At 38.9% G+C, this 20,614-nt stretch overlaps 1 protein-coding gene across 3 annotated transcripts in view; it reads left to right on the forward strand.

Annotated features, from left to right (window-relative positions):
• Luzp1 (leucine zipper protein 1) overlaps window positions 1-20,614 on the forward strand; it is a 71,189-nt gene that overhangs the window by 29,114 nt on the left and 21,461 nt on the right. The gene's annotated exons all lie outside the window — the stretch shown is intronic.

Below are 20,614 nucleotides of genomic sequence, written 5' to 3' on the forward strand. Positions count from 1 at the left end.
GCTTTATGATATTTTAAGTCTTATTCTTTATTTAAAATATAATCACACAGGCTGGAGAGATGGCTCAGAGGTTAAGAGCACTGACTGCTCTTCCAGAGTTCCTGAGTTCAATTCCCAGTAATCATATGTTGGCTCACAACCATCTATGATAAGATCTGGTGCCCTCTCCTGGTGTCCAAGGCTGAATGCTGTATACATAATAAATCTTTAAAAACAAAACAAAACAAAAAACCCATATAATCACACATGTAACACACAATTCTCATAGCTCACAATTTTTCACCCACCTAAACTTTGGCTTTAAAAAAACATTTTCTTTTGAAACAATCTCAGTAGTGTTATCAATAGGAAAAAGTACTTCATGGCATTAATTAGACTGATGTTTTTTTCATGTCAGTGACTATTATCCAAATATTTTATAGAAAAATGAATGCTTAGAGTTATATTGAAAACAAATCCAATTTGTAAATGTTGTTGATGTGTTGGAGCAGGGCTTCCCCATATCAGGTACAGGTTGCACTTACTGGATGCACCCTTGCAGATACAGCCATGGACACATGGGTTGTAGGAATAGCAGCTCCTTCTACAGGAGGGGGAGGCACATTTGCACTCTGCTTCTGATGGAGCTCATGCATATACAGGGGCCACCAGCAGTGCTGGAGCCACCAATGGAATCCCATTTTAAGTCCAGAGAGGGAAAACAAGTGATAAAGAGATAACTGGGCTGGTAGAAAGCACTTTCTTGATGTTCTCTTAAATGTGAGATTATTGAATGTCTTTATGACGGGCTGATTTGCTTTCTTATTTATTTGCTTATAAAAGAATAAGCCCAACATTAGGCATATGCTGATAGTGTTTATTGTCTTCCCCTAAGGGTTTCAGATGTTATTTGGAGTTGTCATGTTATTTCTCCTTCCCCCAAATTTGATTTAACAGATCTGATATGTCAAAAGTGGGTAAAAGCTGTAACAAAGGAGGGAATTACTATTTGGATCTAAAGGAGGGCAGTCCCCATCATCTTACCAGTATGTGGTAAGGTTATTGCTGAAAATCCCTCTCAAAATAAAACAGTATATGATTAGATGTGTATCCCAGGCTTGACTGTTGATTGGTGCTGTTAGAGAGAGAACACTGGGAAAAAATGGAGAGTAAACCATATCTTTCTGAAGGATGAAGTTGGAATTTAAGAAACTTAGGTCAGTACTTCAGATGTTGTGGGGGGCTAATGCTGCATTTGTGGGCTGTCTTTTTTAGTAGGCTTTTGCTTTGCTATCAAGGTTCATCACACGCTTGATAATTTTGTATAACACTGTAATGGTGCTTTTATAGGTATTGTCAGATTTGAACTTTAGGGTAGGATACCATTTTTAGATGGAGGAGCAAAGGGGATTTACCACAATTTTAAGTTTAAATTTAAGATTTTATTTCACATCTCCCCTTTAGTTCCTCTTATGGGTTGACTTTATATCCAAATTCCCTCCTGGCTTGGTGGCATACATCTGTACTTCCTAGCACTTAGGCCATTTAGGTGGCAGGATTGCTTAAGTTCACAAGTTCAAGGCCATCCTGGGTAAAATATTGAGACAGCATCTCAGTCAACAAAACTCATCTAAAAACATTCCCTTCCAACTTCTATAATAATGGATTATATTGAGTCCAATTTTGGAATAAGCCCATTCTTTTTAACTGTTTTCCATTACTTACTATTCATTTTGTGAGTTTGGGTTTTATCTACATCTCTCCCTCCTTCCTTCTCTTTCTTTCTTTTTTATGATTTGAGAAGTTTTACTTACACCTCACCACCCCAAAGTAAAATTAGAACTGAAGAATCTGATCCTAGACAACACTCTTGAGTTTGAATTAAAATGGTCATGTTTAGTTCTCATGGATTGAATAAACATTTAATGTCTTTTTGGCAGTCTTAGTATCAATAATGGGGAGGAAAATGGTTTAGGAGTTAAAATATTTAAGTGAAAAGAAGCAAGAATTTAAGTTCCAGTATGGATTCAAATCTCAGCCATGTTATTAGCTGCAAATTGCTAAACCTTAGAGATTAGATTTTCTGATCTCTAAAATGAGTATAGTATTGTCAGATTTTTTTTTTTTTGAGGGGGGCAGGGTCTATATGTAGTTCAAACTAGTTTCAAACTCAATACATAGTTCATGTTGGCCTTGAACTCACAGAAATCACCTATCTCTGCTTCCTGGTGTGTGTGCGTACACATACATGCCTGCCTGTCTTTTGACAGCCATGTGCATGTGAATACAAGTGCCCATGGAGGCCAGAAGAGGGATAACTGGAGTTACAGTTGATTGTGAGCTGAACTCTGGAAGAGTAGTATATGCTTTTAATCACTGAGCTCTCTCCCCAGCCCCAGGATTGTTTGAGGAATAAGGTGATACACAAGGCATTTTTAACCACAGATGAATATAGACAAATACATGATGTACTGGTTTGTTTTATGTCAACTTGACATAAGCTAGTGTTATCTGAAAAGAGGGAACTTCAATGGCTGTAAGGCATTTTCTTAATGATTGATGTACAAGGGCCCAGCTCATGGTAGGTGGTGCCATCTCTGGGCTGGTGGTCCTGGATTATATAAGAAGCAGACCAAGCAATGTAGGAGGTGCAAGCCAGTAAGCAGCACCTCTCCATGGCCTCTGCCTCAGCTCCTGCCTCCAGATTCCTGCTTTGTTTGAGTTCCTGCCCTGATTTCCCTCAGTGATGGATTGTTACTTGGAAGTGTAAGTGAAATCCTTTCCTCACCAAGTTGTTTGGTTATGGTGTTTCATCACAGCAATAACCCTTACTAGGACATGCAGCGAATTTTAGTTAAGTTTGGGCAGGAAGCGTCTGGCTGACCCACTGCAGAACAGAATGCAATAGTCTTTGTTGCAGTATGCTCTCTTGCTTTTGTTGAGACTTGGACTCTCACATTGGTGTTCCCAACATTGCTTTTGCCTTCTCATACAGTCATTCTTGTGGAGTTTACGTCCTTTGGAAACGTCTATAGGTTGAATTTAAGCCTCTGTTATAGTTCAGCTGGGGAGAAAATTGTATCACCAGAGTAGAGAAAGTCAGGTCCCTTTTTGAAATAGTCCCTGGATTCACTTTGCTGAATATTGTCACCATCAAAAGCAAGAAAGGTAGTTGCCTAGAGTTTAGCTAGCAAGTGAGTGAGTCCAGTATAACATGGAAGATTAAGGCCATAATTTGTTTTCTGAAATAGTCACCTGCTTCATTCCAGGAGTTTGAGGGTCCTAGGAATACAGAAGTAGTAGTTGGGATACCCCTTTTCTAGGGGGTAAGTAAATATTAAATCTTAGAAAATGCTAGGAACCATGAAGAAAAATCAAACAGGAAAAGAGCAAGTTAAAGAAAGAGGCTTTTTGTTAACATTATGATTACTAAATTTTGAGATGGGTCTTGTTATAGTCCAGACTGGCTTGAAATTCATTTTTACTTGCCTCTATGATAAAATATCTGACAGATCAACTTAAAGGAGAAAAGGTTTATTCTGGTTCATGACTTCAGATGGTACAGTACTTAATTCATGGCCAGAAAGGCATGGCCACAGTAAGGTTTATACCTGGGATGGCAGGAGCTGAGGTGACATCTCATATCTTAGCTGATCATATCATTGCTAGTGCCTCACCTCTTAAATGTTCATAGTTCCCCAGGACCGTGCCAGCAACTGGGACAGAGTACTGAACAAGTTTGTGGGCAGAATATCCAGATCCAAACCATTAACAGCCTAGGCTGATCTCAAACTTACTTTCCTCCTGTCTCAATATCTTGAGGGCTAGGATTATAAGTGTGTAACCACCATGCATAATAGGGGTGCTAATTTTAAGTAGGATCTTAATTTAATTAGAATTATATGGAATACTTTTCAGATATGAACAGAACCCAGGATGAAGCCAATAATCGACCTTCAAAGAAAATAATCCACTTAGTCACCAAAAGGAGGTCCTTGGAATGAAGGAGGAATTGAAATAATTGCCTCAACTCCCTCTGACTTCTGAGTGCTGGGATTAAAGATATGCACCACCATTGCCTGGCTTATTTTCTGTACTTTTGTTGATAGAAGGCATCTTTACCCTGTTCTTAATGTGTGGGCAGGCAAGTGCCTGCTTATTTAAGACCCATTCTTACATAATGTCCAATGGATCTGATATTTATTTTACAGAGGTTTAAGTCTTGGCTTTTACAGAGATTTAAGCCTTGGCTTTAGTCTCTGACTATTGCATACTCTATTTTAAGATGTTGGTGTTGCAGGAGAAAAATAAACAAGCCATTGTCCTTTTTCCTAATAGAATTTAAAATTTTTACTTTAGCCATATACCTGGGAAGGAGAAAGCTCTGAATAGAGAAGGTCAAATTGGCTATAGATTGGTGTGCTGTACCAAAACCAAAATAAAACAAAAACTTGCCTACATTTAATACCTTCTGAAATTCTGTTCATTGAAAATTCTAGTTATTTAACTATGGTTAAGTTTTTGCCAGATGTAAGTGGTGCAGGCCTTTAATTGCAGCACTTGGGAGGCAGAGGCAGGCAGATCTCAGTAAGTTAGAGACCAGCCTGGTCTACAGAGTATGTTCAAGGACAGGCAGAACTACATAGTGAGACTGTCTTGAAAAAACTTACACCTTACCCCCTCCAAAAAAAGTGTGTACTTTTCACACATCATGAAGCCTCTAGCATGCAAATGTCTTAGTAAAAGAGTAAACAAATGATGAGGGCACTAAGAAGGTATATAAGAAGTTATTTAAGGGAGGAGATTGAAATCATCAATGGCAAATGTAAGCTAGATGTTGAACTGGGTGGTGAGTGTCACAGCTACATTCTAGTGGGCACACTGTTGAAGGAAACACATTGTTGCCCCAGCTTTAATGTCACCACTGTTGTTGTCATGTTGTGGGAGGTCTAATATCTAAGAAGCCTCTCTGCTAGGTCTGTGCTAGGTCTGTGGGCAAGCTGACAAGTATGGTAGGCTAAGCACTCACACTCAAAATAAATCTTTTTTTTTTTTTTTTTTTTTTTTTCTTCATCCAAAAAAGTACATCTTGGAGAAGTTCTGCAGAATACCAAAGGAATCCAGTCTCCTCATGTGCCCTCCCCTCTTCATAGCTGTGTACCCTGTGGAGCGCTGGTCCTGTTGCCTTGGAGGCTGTGGTAGTGCTCTGAGTGAATCCAGGTGCCTTGAAGTTCTTTGCATTCTGTTTGTGTTCTGGATGCTTTGTGACTTTTTACCGGCTGCCCAGACCCACTTGGCCGTGTTACTTTTCACTTGTCCCATCACCTTCAGTGGTTTCACCTTGCCTTTATGTGCCTTTTTTTTTTTTTTTTTTTTTTTTTCTGTTTGGTCATGTTTGAAATCTTTGTCACCTTTCAGCTTTTATCCATTTTCTGGCCTCCATGGCTCTGCAGTTTGGTGGATAGACTGTAGACTGGGAAGCCACAGATTCTGCATTGGAACTGGATGGTGCTTGGGTGGTCTCAGGCTAAGGTTTTTTTGTTTGTTTTGTTTTTGGAGAAATGTTTCTGAGAATATAGATTTTATTAGATAACCTACTCTTAGTTTTGCTTGAGGTGGTAAAATGTTAAAAGAGCCACAAGGGCTGAAATGATAGCTCACTTAGTAGAGATCTTGCCTAATATGCACATGACCCTGAACTTACCTTAACACATATAAACTAAGTATCATAATACACACTGTAATTCTAGCACTCAGGAGAAAGGCAGAAGAATTAGGTCATTCTCACCTTCACAGTGAGTTTGAGGCCACCTTGGACTATATGAGACCCTACCTCAAAAAAACAAAACAAACAAACAAACAAACAAAAAACAACAAAAGGACTAGAGAAGAGTACTTGAAACTTGGATCTGTAGGAAGTGTGTTAATGTGTTTCTCAAGTGACTGTTCTAATAACAAATGCCTTGTTGAACTTCATAGGGTGGTACAGTATTGTGGCATTTTTGATGCTAGTTGCAAAGAACAAGGAAATTCAAAGTCTAGGCAGCTTTTGCTTTGGGAAAAGTATTGGTGTCTTACCATTGGGCCTGAAAGCTACAAAGGACACAGCTTTCTGGTTCTTTGTGACTACTGCTTCTCAGTAACGCCTTTCTCTTAGCTTTGTATGACTGGGAAAATCTGCAATCAAACTTAACTTGTTTGGCTTTAACTATGGTAGTTTATTTTCAGTGCAAAAGTCACTTCAATTCAGGGTAGCATTCAGAGATAACTTGGTCCATCTGTCTCTAGAACAAGCTTGATGACTGTTCTAAGGTTATACAGCACAGTCTAGCTCTGTGCTGGACACTATTTCCTTTTGCTTTGTATTCTTCTAGGTGGGTGGAGTGTTTTCCATTCCTGTCTGAATAAAAAGCATTTAGCTGACTTCCAATCATGTCCTGTCTTGTCTTTCATTTTTTCTTTGTGTTTCATTTTGGATTGCTGCAGTTCAGCACTTCTTCCAGTTGCTGCTCAGTACATAGTTGGTACAACTTGGTACATAGTTGTTTATTGGAATAGAAACTTAAAGTGCATGAGGTAGGAAGGAGTTTAGGACTGTTGTTCTGTTCACAGGGCAGCATTAGGATGAGGAATGGGAATGTAGGGGAATTGTGGATTCTTGGATCCAGTAAGACTATATATAAATCAGATGAATTGTTTGGGAAAATAGAATTTTGGGTTGCTGACAGGGCAGAAATACCTGGGGAATGCTCCTGTTTTGATAAAGTAGTTATTTTTAGTTTGTAGAAAGAGTAGTTTCATCATCATACTGGAACCTTGCAGTCATGTTTGTAACTCAAACTAATCGGCTTATATGCCAGAAAAGTGTCAGGTGGCATGCTCATTTCCTCCTAAATTTTAGTACTGTTGGGCTTAACTCCTGCAATCCTGTGGCTGGGCTGCAGGACATTGTTAAGGAGTGTCAGGGTGAGCTGTTGCTGGTTTAGATGCTGACCTGCCCCAGTGTGTTCACCTGGGCTATAGCTGATTGCTATAGGTGCTGTATATGGTACTTAAAACCTGTGCCTACTAGGCATGTTTTGGTAAAACTGTTTTAGATCCTAGTTTGCTTGATACACTTGCCAACTCTCTTGGTTCTTGTCCTAGACATTTTACTCCCCACAAGTGTGTTTTTTTTTTTTTTAAATGGATTTTAAGTTTTCAGTTATCATTCATGTAGCACACTGCCATTGAATGCTACTTAAATGTATGCCAACTGCAAGTGTTAGTATTCTTGATATTTGTTCTTAGCATTTCTTGTATTATTCATTGAAGAATGTCTGGCTAAGTAAACAATTTTAATTTTAAAATTTGGGAAAGACATTCATAAATTACTAAGTCAGAAAAATAATGTTTGTGGCTTAGTTTTGATTTGGGTGCTTCATGGTCATTGCACAGAAGGGAATGTAGATAGATTCATGAGGCTGTCACTTCAACTCTTTGAAGAATTTAGAGTGGTGCAGAGAAAACAATAGTCATAAGTAAAACAAATGCCCTCTAAACAATTTGACTTGCCTCACTAGGACTGGTGGGAGTATACCTTCCTGCTGGAACATGTCTTGCCCTAATTTCTTTAGCTTTATACATAATAGAAGTTTATGAGTATGGCTGTTTGAAGTCTTGGAGATTTTTATCCTGGACTGGTCTCATTTTTCTCCTTAAAACATAGTAAAAAGGAAGACTGGGATTATGATTCAGTGGCAGAACACTTGCCTAGCATGTACATAGTTCTTCATTAAATGTCTATCATCACCAAAAGAAATAAAAACAACTAAACAAAACTATAATAAAATAGCCCATAAAACTGATTGTCATGGGGGCAAGAAAAGCTAGCAGTCACAGGCTACTCTGTTTTGTTTGGGGAGGCCAGAGGGAATGGAGGCAGTGATACATTTCTCTCTCTTCTGGCCCTGAAGAGCTACACTGAAAGCCCTTCCTTAGTTGTGATTAGTTTGCCACAAGTTAGCAAATTATTTAAAAGTAGGACCTCAGTTTCCTCTTACATAAAATGGATTTGATAATCTTGGAATCTGAGAGGATTGTTTTGAGGGCTGAGAATGTGTAAGTGTGACTATGAAGTTGGAATCTGAACCATGAAATACAGTGTAAGAGCACTGGGCAATAGGAGGTATATTATTTCTTTTGTTTTCTGAAGTGGGGTCTTGGTATGTTGAAAAGTTTTGAATTCTTGGCTGGAGTAATTCTTTTCCCCCAATTTCTTGAATAGCTAAGAGGTTTGTTGTTCAGAGAATAAAAGTAGGGTTTGGTCCAGGAGATAAACAATTTGATGATTACAGTACTGAATAAGTGCTGTGCTAGTAAATCTAGGGATCTGTCAGAGCTGGTTCCTACTGGATTCCTCATTAACTACCTCTCTTGACTTTTTCCTTTCCTTTCCTTTCCTTTCCTTTCCTTTCCTTTCCTTTCCTTTCCTTTCCTTTCCTTCCCTTCCCTTCCCTTCCCTTCTCTTCTCTTTCCTTCCCTTTCTTTTCCTTTTTTCCTTCCCTTTCCTTTTCCCTTCCCTTCCCTTCCCTTCCCCTTCCCCTTCCCCTGTAAGAAATCCTGGGAGAAGTGGAGCAGTTTGCCTAAGTGTCACAGCCAGTGTTAGTTACAAATCTAAACTAAGATGGGATTAGCCTCACCTACTGCTGCTGTTAGTTGTGTTCCTAGTTCCATCAGAACTGACCTTTGTTTTTCCTCTTTACCATGGATCTTTTCCTTTTTCAAATAAGTCTTCCCTTCTTACTTTGCCCTCTGATCTTTTCATCTTCTGTTCTTACTGCTTTGTCTCACAGTTATATTGCAAGGAAGACCAGAGAATTATGAGATTGAGTTTACTGACATGAAGTTTCCTAGTATTAACTATACATTAGAATTGCTTACATGACTTAAAAAAATACTAAAGACTAAGATTTTGATTTTATTTCATATTTTTTCATGACTAGATTATAGCAATATACCCAAATTACTCAATAGATTTTTATATATAGTCAAGTAAAAATGACTTATTAAAATATATAGCAGATTAAAAAAACACAGAATATTTCCAACTCCAGAATGTTTCTTCCCTCATACTTCTTCCTTGTCATTACTGACTCCCTAAGTAAAAGCTTAACCATTAATTAATTGATCATTTTTATGTTTTTTTGAGGCGGTCTCTTGTAGCCAAGCTGACCTATACTTTAAACTTTAGCAAAGTGAGAACCCACAAAAGTATAATAATTAATTAAGGGATGCAATGAAAAGTCAAACTCACAGATCCAGAGCAAGCAGATGCCTCTGCTGATCCCATGCTGCCTCTCCACCATGCCAAGTGCTAGCCTGAGCAAGAGAACAAGTGAGCTAGCGAGCTTCCCCTCCAGCTTATCAGTTGTCATGTAACAGACAAGACCATGTCCTAGAGTTGGCTGCCCCAAGGCTGTTGGTGGAATGAATTCCCACAACACTTTCCTCTTTTGTCTAATTAAGAAGATTCTAAACCAAATACAAATAAGAACAATTATCAGGTAATGTCCAGGAGAAAGAAAGGGTGATAACAAAATGGAACTACAACCAAGAACATCATCAAGCAAGAAATACATACTAACAGGCTATAGGTACTTGGCAAATAACAGAGATTATTCTGATAGCTGTCGTATCCTGAAGGGTCTAAGTCTTGTACCTTAGCTAAGACATGAGAGGATAGTAACTGTGCCTATCTCATCTTAAATCCCATCAAAGACTGAGAAGGAAAATAACATTACTGGAGTAAGCAGGAAGTGCAAGCAAGTGACTTCCAAAAGATGCACGAAATGACAGAAACAGCTGGCTACCTGGACAGTCATCCAAAGTCTCTCTGCAACACTGGGACAACCAGCTTTGGCCATAGGCTTGGAATACCTGACAGACCATTTTGAAAGACTGTCCTGCCTTGTCTTGGCAAGGTTCAGTAGTCACTTTTCCTTGTATTGAGCTTGTCCAGATTAGATAATATGCTTACTATCACCAGTTGAGGCAAAGTCAGTTCTTTGCCTGATAGGCCAGTTTTGTCAAGAAGAAAACAAGTTCCATATGGAGTGTCTTTGGTATTCATCATTCTCTCGGGAGTAGATCAGTGTTGCCAGGAACAGTTGTGTATCATAGCAACAGAATTCTAAATTATTGAAACATTTAAACGCCATATTTTGTAGGTCTCTGAAGTGTTTGAAGATTGCCTATCTATGTGGAGTACATTTTTCTGTGCATCTAGAGAACCTAATTTAATTATAAGAAATAAGAGAACATAATTATAAGAAACATGGGTGACTATTAACCTTTAATTCTTAATAGCCTATATAGCTTAAAGACTAAAGCTTTACATTTTAAAATTAAAAAAAAAATCTTTAAACAGATGTGCCACATGAGGACAATGTCCTCGAAATTGTAACTATACAAAACTTAATCAGAAATAATATAGTGCCATATGACTTTGGAGGATGATTTTGGAGGATGAATCAAAAATTCCTGGAAGAACCACAAATGTATATTTTGACACATTTTTATAAATGACCAAAGACCAAAGAGTACAAATAAATAACATTGTAATTGAGGGATTATTAGACATACATAGGTGTGGATATGACTATTATTTCTCCAGAATCATGGCATCCAAATTGGCCTCTTCAGGAGGTAGATGTTCAGTTCCTAGGGATTGGAACTCTATAGCAAATAAAACAAAGCACGAGAAGGGTTGAATGCATAGATCCAAAAGGACAGAAAGGAAGGCTTAGGCCATATGTGGCTAATGTAGCAGTAAATTAATGGGATTGTGATCTGTTGCAGCAGTAGAATACCCATAATTAACATTCCTCCAGTCTCAGAAATGGACCTTAAACCAACTCATGTTTCTGGAAAGAATATAATAAGGCACTATAAAAAACAGTTGCTAGGCCCGGTGTCGTTACCATATGCCTTTAATCCCAGCACTTGAGAGGCAGAGGCAGGCAGATCTCTGTGAGTTTCAGGCCAGCCTGGTCTATAGTGTGAGTTTCAGGACAGGCTCCAAAGCTACACAGAGAAACCCTGTAAGGAGTAGGGTTTTTCCGCCCGCCGCTGGTCTTGTCCCGCCACCACGCCAGCCCCAATTAACACACCAAGACTTGTATTTGATATAATGCTGTTGGCCAGGTACTAGTTTCTTATCGGCTAGCTCTGTCTTAATTATTAACCCATTTCTGTTGATCTATGTATTTTCACGTGGTCTCCTTACTGGGGAGTGGGGCAGGCATCTCATCTCCCCAGTCTCTCCATCTTGACTCTCATTACTTCCTCTTTCCTCCTTGTCTCCTAGTCCTATTGGCCAACAGTGCTTTATTCATTAACCAGTATGAGAAACATATATACATAATGGCATCTCCCATCAAAACCCTGTCTCAAAAACAAAACAAAACAAACAAACAGTCACCAACAATTCAGACTGTATAAAAACAGGGCACAACAGCTGCCAAACTCAGAGGGACCATCAGCCCTACCCTTAAAATGGTTAACTGACAAACCTGTCTGGGTTGGACAATGACATCAGAGAATCTATAGGCTTTAGAACAGCTGGATCAGGAGCAGCTAAATGCTGGACACATTAGAAAATCTACCAGTCTTTGAAATTCTCCTATATTTGTTATTAAAAAGAAATTTAGAAAATAAAGAATGGCAACAGACCTGAAAGCCATAAAGTAATTCAGCTGATGGCCTCTTTATAGCCTGGAATGCCTTTGCTTTCTCTGTTACCTAAAGAATGGCCTATTACAGTTATTGACTTAAAAGATATTTCTTAACTATACCTCTACAAGAAAAAGATAGGAAAAAAATTTGCCTTCATGGTACCTACTTATAATAATGTTCAGCCAGCTAAGAGATATCAATGAAAAGTTCTTCCACAGGGAATGTTAAATAGCCCCATTCTGTGCCAATATTTTTTGCAAAAACTGTTGGAAATTATTCATGTACAGTTTCCACAATCCATAATTTACCATTATATGGATAATAGCTGATTTAAAGGTAGATACTTTTTTAAAAATGTTCAAAAAAAGCCAGTTTTGCCTCATTAGGGATTAAATTGCTTCTTTAAAAAAAAAAAAAAAAAAAACAGATTCTATTGATTACTTAGGATATAAAATAGGTCTGCAAAAAAATTAGATCATAAAAGGTAAGATTGGGAGAGATCAATTGTAGACCCTTAATGACTTTTAAAGATTGCTAGGGGACATTTCCAATTTGTGGACCACTATTGGGATAGAACCTGAGAAACTAAATAATTTGGTCAGAACCCTAAAAGGGGACGAGGACTTAAATAGTGCCCCCCAAAAAAATATCAGTTACAGCTAAGTGATGGGATTACAGGTGTGCATCACCATGTCTGGCTTTGTTTTGTTTGAAACAGGGTCTTGGTATATTTGTAGCTGTGTGCCCCAAATTGGCTTTTGCATTTTCTTGTTAACTAGCTTTGTCTTTGTTGTTACAGTACTAGGATTAAGCCTATGGCTTTGAGCATGCTAGTGTAGCACTGTATCACTGAGGATATCCTCAAGCCCTTGTGTTACTTTTTACTTATTTTGAGACAGGGTCACTAAGTTGCCTAGATTAACCTTAAACTCCCTCTGTTGCTTGGGGGGCAGTTTATAGATGTACTTAAGTAGTCCTGGCTGCTTTGTCTATTTGATTTTATATAGAGTCAGACAGTATGTATTCTTTTAATTCTGGCTCACTGTTCCTCAATGTCCTATTGGATATTGAATTGGTGGGTATGCCATAGTTATTGGTTTTACTGTTAATGGACACTTGGGATACCCATTTTGGCTATGTGAGAAAGTGGCCAAGAACAATTTTGTTCTAGTGTATGTCCTGGAGGATGTTTGTCCTCATTTCTCTTGGTTTTATATACAAAGGAATAGAATTGGCAGGCTATTCTACTTTGGTAGATGTGCTAAATGTTTTTGTGGTTGTAGTAGGTTCTCTCTCTCTCTCCCTCTCTCACAAATTATGAAGAACTTTGCTGGGTAGTGGTGCACTCCTTTAATCCTAGCACCCAGGAGGCAGAGGCAGGTGGATCTTGGAGTTTGAGGCCAACCAGGGATACACAGAGAAATCCTGTGTCAAAAAACAAACATCCCCCCTCCCCCCCAGTAGTGAATCTACGTATACATATATCTAGATAATTAGTTTTAAAGGTTTTTGTCATGTTTATTTCACACATTCTTTTTCTCTTTTTGAGGAAATTCAAAACAAATCTCAGATCTCATGTCAATGTCATCTGTTTTTCCATATCCATCTGCAAATATGGGTATTTTCTTAATGTAATTTGGTACTGTTATTAATTTTAGTTATAGTAGCAAAAACTTAATTCATAATCAGATTTCTTTGATACCTCAAAGTATCTTTATAGTTAATTAGAATAGGGGCTCAGTTCAGTCTTTACAATGTACTAGGTATTTTCATCTAGAGCTGATGATACTTTCCTGATACTTATTTTAAAAGATTTGTTTATATAGTTATGTGTATGAGTGGTTTGCCTGCATGTTTGTCTATGTACTGTATGTGTGCCTGGTATCCACAGAGGTCAAAAGAGGGCATCTGGTTCTGGATATATGGGTGTGGGTGTACACGTACACATGTGTCCTTGGAGGCCTCTCAGATCCTATGGAGCTGGAGTTACATGTTGTTGTGAGCTGCCTGATATGAGGGTTGGAAATTCAACTTGAGTCCCCTGCAAAAACAGTATATGCTCTTAGTTGCTTGTGCATTCCTGCTCTCCAGCCAAATTAGTCTTGAATTCCTGTGATCGTGGTGCTCCTTCTGCCTTGGCCTCCTGAGTAGCTGTGACTACAGACATATTTGACTATGCTTGATGAGTACCATATTTTCAGTGGGGATGAGAGACAATGGATCAGGTATGACTATTGTATGGATACTTGAGAAATGGCAATAGCATATTTTGGCAATATATTGTAACAGGCCTTTCTTTGGACCGCCTGTTGTATAATAATGACATAGAGACTTTTTATTATGAATACTTGGCCTTATCTTAGGATTATTCCCAGCTGTTTTTTTTTCATTATGGTATGTCATACTTCCTCCTAGTCTGGCTGGTGAAATCTCTTGCATCACAAATTATTTTTCAGAGTTCCTATCTCTCCCTGGAAGTCCTACCTATCCTCTCCTGCCTAGCTATTGGCCATTCAGCTCTTTATTAAACCAATCAGAATGTGTCTTAGACAGGTGAGTTTAAACAGAGACACAGCTTCACAAAGTGTACAAAAAGATTATCCCAATAATATACCCCAATGAATAGTGTGAGAACTAGTTACTAAACTAAGTTCCATTTGTCTTTTCATCAGTTTGACTTAACTGAGTCTTCTCATTTAGTATGTTCAAGACCTGGGGATGAAGCTCAGTGATATACCACTTGCCTAGCATGTATATCTGTTTAAGAGTCTGGGGTTACTCTTGGTTACTTCCTTTCCCAAAATAAAAATAAAAAAATGACTCCTAGTCATTTTTAAAGGTTGATTCTTCAGTCTAAGAAAAAAGAAAGGAAGGTATGACTCATTTCCTGTTAACAATTTTTTAAAATTACCTTTTTGTTGTTGTTTTGAGACAGAGTCTATATTTTCTTGGCTGTCCTGGAACTCACTATGTAGACCATGTGGGCTTCAAACTCAGAGATCCTCCTGCCTGTCTCTCCCAAGTGCTGGGATTAGAGGTGTGCAGTCACTATGCTTGGCCTCAATTACATTTATTTATGTGTGTTACCTGTCTCTTCATGGTCTGGGTTATATTGGCTTATGTGAGTGCTGAGGCTTGAATTCAGGTCCTCATGCTTACATGACAAGCTGTTAACCAACTGAACCATTCTCTTCAGGCTTTAGTTTTTGCAACAGAGTCTCACCAAGTGGGCCAGGCTGGGCTTTGTCTCATTTTTTATCCCATTCAGGATTTGAACTTGTAATAGTACTCCTGCCTCAGCATCCCAAGTAGCTGGAATTACAGGCCTACACTACTTAGCCAGCCCCCATTTTACTACTTTTGTTTTTGTTTTTGTTTTTTTTGTTTTTGTTTTTGTTTTTTTTTTTTTTTTTTTTTGAAACAGGGTTTCTCTGTGTGAAAGCTCTGGCTGTCCAGGAAATGACTTTGTAGACCAGGCTGTCCTTGAACTTACAGAGATCCGCCTGCCTCTGCCTCCCAAGTTCTAGGATTAAAGGTATGTGACACCACTGCCCAGCCCATTTTACTACTTAATGAAGTCCTTTGTACCCAGTGGGTTTTTAAGCAAATTTTAAATAGTGTGTGTGTGTGTGAGAGAGAGAGAGAGAGAGAAAGAGAGCAAGCGACAGACAGACAGAAGTACAGTTGTGCATGTGAACATACTACTAAAAAAGAAGTTTATGTCTGACCTAAGATATGACATTTCGTATGTAAAGAAAACCATTTTTGGTGTATGTGGCTTGGCGGTATGTTTGTTTTTTTTTTTTTTTCCAGTCCTCACAGCAGTTTTATGAAATTTAGATATGATTTCTATATAAATTGAAAAACTAGAGGTAGTAAAGTTTAATCATCAATGTTGGTGAATTAAAGTTGGGACCTAGTTCTTCTGACTTTTGACTGTGTGCTCTTTCCACTGTGGTGTGTTGCCTGGGGAGCAAATAGGGTGAAAGTGTGGAATAGAGACAAGGGCTGTTCTTTAGAGGTTATAAAGCAAAAGACAGTGTTGCTGGGAGTAGAAATAGTGACCCTAAGAAATATCTTCACATTAAAATGGGAAAAAGAAAAAAACTTTTTACTTATACCCTATAGTATATATTCTAGCTCACTCCTAATAGCACCCTTTTGTTGTTGTTTTAAGTCTTGCATTGTAATAAGAAAGATGTTTGTGTAAGCAAAAAACTTCTACATTTTTTTTTTTAACCACTTAAGAATTAATCCGAAGAAAGTCACATTCTAAATAGTGAGTAAACACAATTTGAAACCTTTAGGTGACTAGTATCTGTTAAGACTTGGAGTTTTCATAACTATGACTAGTGGTATAGTGCCAGAGTTCCCCCTTGGTTTTAAACAAAACCAAATAAAAGCCTCTCCTCAGCTTTCCCTTCTTTTGTCATCTTTACTGTTACACAGGTAAATACTTTTACAAAGCTGTCTCTATTCACTGCCTCTTCACTTGGTCCAGTCTGCCTACATTTCTTACTGAGGTCACCAGTATCTTCTACCAAGCTGAACATTACAGACATTTTGTCCTTTGTTTTCTTGGCCTAGTGAACTGCTACCACTCCTTCCTTCTAGAAGGACTCTTCTTTTGACTCCAGTGTCCTAATCTTCCTCCCACTTCTCTGATGTTTTTACAGGCGCTTCCTCCTTTCTGTGGCTATTAAATGTTTATCCTCCCAGGCCCTCCTATCTTCACATACTAGACATTCTCCCTCTCAGTCCACCCCCATTGGCTTTATGGATATGAGTCATACCTCAGTGTCTCCAACCCATACCGCTCCTCTGGGATATAGACCCATCTGTTACCTACCAGACATTGTTCTAGGCACTGGGGATAGAGTGATGAGCTAGACAAAAGTAGAAGTTATTTATAGAAGGGAGAGAGGAATAAAAAAACAAAACAGCAGGTATGGTTAAGTGCTAAGATGGACATTTACAAAGCATGGGAATATATTAGAGAGTGAGAACAATTTTATTTTGGTTGATCCAAACTTTACCTAGGTTGTAAAATTTATATTAACTTTTGAATGACTAAATGGAGCCAGCTGTCCAAGGAGGAGAGGGAACAGTTAGTGCAAAGGCTCTAGGTAGAAATAAAATACAGAATGTACGTGAAACGTGATGTGAAGAGGGAGGCTGACAAATGAGATCGGAAAGATAGGTTAGAGCCAGCACTCAGGAGGCGGAGGCAGAGGCAGAGGCAGAGGCAGAGGCAGAGGCAGAGGCAGAGGCAGAGGCAGAGGCAGAGGCAGAGGCAGAGGCAAGTGAGTTTGAGGCCAGCCTGGTCTACAGAGCTAGTTCCAGGACAGTCTCCAAAGTAATACAGAGAATCCCAGACTTGAAAAACCAAACAAAAACAAAAAAGAGGTTAGAGCTAGAGTGCATACACTCCCTTAGGCTGTGGCTGAAGACTAGAGATTAAGTGAAATGGAAAGTTGTTGGTTTTTGTTTTTTTGTTTTTTGTTTTTTTATCTGCTTGACATGATACAATTTTGATCTGATTAAAATTTTGGAAATGTAATTGGTTGGAGAGTAGTTTATATGGGGATAACTGGAAGCAGAGAGCTTAATGACACTATTATAGTAGGTACGATAAAGTCCAGCACCTTGTATTACAGTGCAGTAAGGAATATGGGGAACAGAGGGACAGAACCAAGAAAATTGGGAAGAGGATCGACAGGACCTGCTGGTTTGACATTTTTTTTGAGGCAAAGAAAAGTCCAGCATGAGTCTAGGTGCTTCACCTGTACAGTTGGGTGAGGTGAAGGGCACATTGAAGGGGAGTAGGTTTATGAACACAATGAAAGTATGTATTTGAATTTGTTGAGTTCATTGTCAGACATTTAGGTAGAGATCAAAGGAGAGTTTCTTGATTTTTGTTTTTTTTTCCCCTAAATAGGAAATTCTAGAATATTATTTCCGAAATATGGTCTCTGGATCAACATGAGAGCCTATTATTAGAATCTCATTTTATTGTTTTTTTTTTTTTAATATGACTGTTTAGCTTGTATTTTGTATGTGTGTTAACTTTGGCAGTTGGAAGTTAGAAGAGGGTTAGGATCCCTGGAACTGGGATTATGGCCTCCATGTGGGTGTTGGGAAGCAAACCCAGGTCCTCTGCAAGAACAAGTGTTTTTAACTGCTAATCGATCTTTACTGTCCCTAGAATCTCATTTTAATGAGATTTTAGTGAGACTCTTTAGCTGTCCTGTATTACATTATTTTTCTGTTCTAAGAGCATGACTTCTCAAATTATTTGTGAATTGAGACAAATTTATTTATTTTTTTTCTAGTTTGCCAGAGACCACCACATGGTGTCATGCATGCTGGGTACATGCTCACTCCATGTGCCCTTGGTGAGTTCATTAGCATCCTTTTGGCTGGACCCTGTTTGAGATGAATCCACTAGTCATGGATTTGGATGTTGGAGCAATTGCCAATTTGTCGCACAGATTAAATGCTAATTCTCACATCCTTTGGTTCTATTGACAAGACCAGTGTTGGGTTGTGCAGGTCACTCCTTCTAATGCATGTTGTATGCTGATGGTTGCTGTGAGGAAAGTAATGGTGTGAGAAGAGTGTGAGGGTAATGTATATACAAACAAGAAAGGGGACTGGATCCGTTGTAACTAGGGGGAACAGAATGGTATATTAGATTTGGGGGCAGGAAAATAAGGGTCTGGGTATTGCTTCTTGGTGACAGTGTTATCAGCTGATGGCATTGGAGGTTTATTGAGAGACAGCAAAGGTATGAAAGTGATTTTGAGTAATAAAAATCAGCTTACTAGGTAAGCATGGCATAGTTGCTGGCAGTATGGAGATTTGTGTTGGAAGTTTGTGGTGATACATTTAAAATGACACTGGTGCATGGTTCCAGTGGTTCTCTGGCATCTAGCTGCTTTTGTGTAGACCTAGAGAGGTTTGAGGTTTTGGAGGGCAAGTAGATTAAACGTCTACCAGGTACTGGTTATGAGGGAAGCAACAAGAAGAACTGGTGGGTACAGTTACTTAACCTTTTTCTCTTTTATGAGTGATAATTGATGGGTGATGATGGTACACACCTTTAATCCCAGGGGCAGAGGCAGGAGGATCATTGTGAGTTTGAGGTCAGCCTGGTTTACAGAGTAAGTTTGAGGATAGGTGTGTGTGTGTGTGTGTGTGTGTGTGTGTGTGTGATAATAGTGTCTGTCACATAGAGTGGTTGTAAGGATTGAATTGACTGATACAAAGTGCTTATAACAAATGGTTACCAGAGCCTGAAGAGGTGGCTCAGCACTCGTCAATTCCAGAGCAAAGAGTTCAATTTCCAGCTCTCACATGGAAGCTCATGAACCATCTCTCTTAGAATCACCCTTCCTCTCATCATCCATATTGAAGTCAAAGTGATCTTTTCAGAGCATATATGTCTTACCTTTATTTAATACTTAAGGGACTTCCTGTAACTCTTCAGATACAGATGCAAACTGATGTTTCTCCTCCAAAGTTTGCATGTGTGTGTGTGGTGTGGCTCCATACACACCTGTGCAGCTTTGTCTATGCTTCTTCTTTTGGAATGTGAGGGTTGTGTAAGATCTCATTCTGTAGCCCAGAGCTGGTTTAGAACTTATTATGTAGTTTAGGCTAGCTTTGAACTCTGTAACATTTTTCCTGCATTAGCCTCAGAAGTGTTGGGATTATAGGCCAGGCTGCTTCCTCCTTGTTCTTTATCCTTCCACTTGGAACACTTGGAACAGTCACATTAGGGGATACCTGTTAGGTACCTGAAGTGACATGTTTTTCTTTCTTTTTCTTCTTCCTTCCTTCCTCTCTCCCCCCCCCCCCGCCCCTTGAGACAGGGTTTCTCTGTGTAGCCCTGACTGTCCTGGAACTCAGAAAGATCCACCTGCCTCTGCCTCCTGAATGCTGGCACGTGCCACCACTACCCAGCAGTAATTTTTATCCAGTCATAGTGCATATGATTTATATACGTTAAGATTCTTTTTTGTTGTTTTGTTTCAGTCTGTTTCTATTCACTGTTCGTCCTGGGTACAGACCTCAGAGCTCCATGAACTATAGGAAATTAGTTGCTATTTGAATGACTAAACAAATGAATGCAGTAACTGCTCATCAGCTACCTGGGTCTGTGAGTTTTGAACTTTGGAACAGGACTGTCTTTGGTATGCCTTCTGCAATTTAGGATTTGTTCTTCCATGCATGCCTAAAGATGTCCTGAGCTCCAGCATGCAGTGACTTCAATGTGTGAAGTTAGCTGCTTCACCAGCTTTTATACCACATTTGCATAAGCACATAAACCCATGCACATACATATATACACCAAACACAAGAAAAAATAATTCTTACAATTAATCTAAACTCAGGTTGGCTGCTTCACTAGCTTTAGTGACTCTGGAGTGATTCTCACCAAGCATGTGACAACAAGAGGCCTTAGGCTTACCTGTCCTATTGTGTATTGGCTTTTTGGTGTAGACAATACACATTCAAGTGTCTCAGCTTTATTTGCTAACAGTTGTGTCTGCTGCGTTAGCAATTACAGGGGATCAAACTCAACTGCCCATGTTTCCCAGTGTTCCATGGAGCTACTTTGGACATTGTTTTAAGTTTTTCCTGCCCTTTTATTTTCCACCTTCATACTTTCTACTTTGCCTTTATCTGGGTAACTAACTCCCAGAGGTTAATGACTAGATGAAGGTGACCTGGTCCAATAAAATTTTGGGTGATAGTTTGTGATCTCAAGTCATTGAGTATTCCATTATCAGTTTTTCTCACAACAGAAAATAATTTGTACATTCTGGTGAAGAGTCTGATGGTGGTGGCTTTTCTGGAAGCCACAGATAACATAGACTTACTTCAGATTTTGAATTCTGCTTTGTGGTTCTTACCA

This window comes from Phodopus roborovskii, unplaced genomic scaffold, assembly GCF_943737965.1.
Source record: "Phodopus roborovskii unplaced genomic scaffold, PHOROB, whole genome shotgun sequence".
NCBI lineage: Eukaryota > Metazoa > Chordata > Mammalia > Rodentia > Cricetidae > Phodopus > Phodopus roborovskii.